Source organism: Malus domestica, chromosome 09 (assembly GCF_042453785.1).
Source record: "Malus domestica chromosome 09, GDT2T_hap1".
Lineage (NCBI taxonomy): Eukaryota > Viridiplantae > Streptophyta > Magnoliopsida > Rosales > Rosaceae > Malus > Malus domestica.
This window is the reverse complement of record NC_091669.1, coordinates 16235993-16238340: the sequence shown is the minus strand read 5'-3', so window position 1 is coordinate 16238340 and position 2348 is coordinate 16235993. Positions and strand designations below refer to the sequence as shown.

The 2348-nt window shown below is 38.0% G+C and overlaps 1 pseudogene; it reads right to left on the bottom strand.

Annotated features, from left to right (window-relative positions):
• Nucleotides 1-283: 283 nt before the first annotated feature.
• On the bottom strand, nt 284-1944 carry LOC103453680 (putative F-box protein At1g32420; annotated as a pseudogene).
• Nucleotides 1945-2348: the final 404 nt, after the last annotated feature.

Here is a 2348-nt window from a genome sequence, read left to right as displayed (position 1 = left end):
AACTGCTCTTCAAGCCTGGGATTTAAATAATATAATGAACATTAGGAATTGAACACATATGCGTATCAGTCAAGGAAGGAACGTAGGCCAATCGAGCTCTGTACGTAAAAATCATGAACCGGAGCCATCATCACTTTCTATCACAACTTGAGTTACTGCTGCCATTATTAAAGAAAAACTCATGTCTCTACAAAAACTGCAGTAATTTTTCAAATAAAATGCAATATTGACAACTTTATTTAGTAACGTGGTAGTGCTCTAATAACGGAATGGAATAAAATTTGTAACAAAAGATAAATTGTATTTCCTAGAAGCAATATAAGGGTACACAGCAGAAGGAAGCCATCCATAAAAGAAAATTAACAGAAATACACAAGCACTAAGTTAGTTGAAAGGATCGACCAATAATGCAAACCCGAGCATAAAGTAGAGGACTGTAGATCCTAATATGCGAGTTCATGAACTATAACGTAACTCATGATACAGTCCAGAGATCATTAATTGCTACAATTTAACCTAATCATCGAGTAAAACTAAGCTTTCAATACAAGTATTGACATAGAATTTTGTGCCAGCCATCCTTAAATTGATGTCTCCTGCCAGCCTGATTCTTCTGTTCTTAACCTGCTTGGATTCAGGATTGTACATAACCAGATCGACTGTGCCGTCATCGTTACCGTCTAGTACAAGGAGTTCATTATCCATACAAAACCTCAGTGGACGAATAAATGTCGTTCCAGGAATAACAAAAGTAGCCAACTTTTGAAACGAACTTTCCTGCAAAACCCACAACTCAATATCTGGATTTGCCAATGTTCTTTAAGCAGGCAAATTGATTCCTTGTACACTTCCACATTTAGACAGTGTCCAAAGGTGGAAAGAGTCCCTGGCACCATCAATTCTTCAAATTCTTCGCTGCCCGTATTGAATGACACAACCCTAAACATTTGATCTTTCTCAATAAGCCAATACGTTACGCCATTTAAAATTGCAGAGTCATGATATCCCCACTCAGAAAGTAACCACGGGGGAATTCCGTCAATCATCTTCCAAGAGTCAATACTCAGAGTATAAACATGGACTTGTACAAGGAAAGCATTCCAGCTATATTCACGTACAATCCTTACCACCTTGTAGTCATTAAGCACCGGGTGGAACCCAAATGACAGATCGATGTGATATCCGATATGACGTCTTATTCTACGTAGGGTGGGAGCATTGGTCATGCTTGGAAGAGTCCTAAATTTCCTAAGGGATGGGCTCCATATGCATATAAGACTACTGCTCAGATCAATTCGGAATCGATCAAGATCTAAATCAGATAAAAAAATTAAACCATTACTTGAACAATAAACCCTAACATGCTGGGTCCCTATGGGATTTCTCAAGTCCAAGCACTTCTCAGACGTTTCATAAGAAAAAAATGGAGTTACAAAATCCTGGACGTTATTAACTCTTGAGTTGTGGTGGGAAATTATATAGATAGGGCAGGATCTGTGACATTCCTTTTAACTTGTGTCTTAACAAAACTTTCGCTGCCAATCAAATCACTCCATGAGTTGGACACACACATAAAACGAAGGAGGGATTTAACAGGTAGTCTTACAAGGATGTCGATCAACATTTCTTCAGTGATGCAAGTTCTGAAACTATTCCGCTTCGAGTAGTCAGAAGACCAAATGAGAAGAAGTCGTTTAAAGAAATGTGAGCAATCGTAACCCGCAGTCGTTAGATGAAAACTACAAAAATCCTCTAGATTATAGAGGGGCAGCAAGGAATTACATTAATATATTGAAGAAAGAAATAAAAAAATAAAATAACCCATACTTGACAATTAAGCGGTCGGAATCTGTCGATATGGTGGCTGTGGAGAGATATTGTTAAGAAGAAGAAGAAGGGTTCCCACCGCCTGGAAATCCATCTTAAAAGAGCCAAAGCAAAAGCTCCAAGACTTGTTAAGGAAAAGCTAGTGCGTCATCTAAGCCACAATGTGACGTTTATTATATGCCAAAAGGATAAATATCTTTTCGGTGACGTGGGAAAATGTAGGTGTTGATGGCCTGGCTGTACTAATCTATATTTTTTTAGAACATGCATGGTGACCAAATATGGAACCGGATTCCTTCCAGACCCAAAGGAATTGAGTTCACTCATCAAATGATCCGGATTATTGAAATTTGATCAAACGGCTACAAACTAAGGACCTTCTAAAAGTTATAGTAATTGTAACCGTTAGATCAAATTTCAATGGTCCTAATAATTTGATCATGGGCTCAGTTCCTTTATGTTCGGAAGGGATCCGGTTATTTTCTTCAATGGAACTAGCATGGTCATTTTCAATGAGAAAA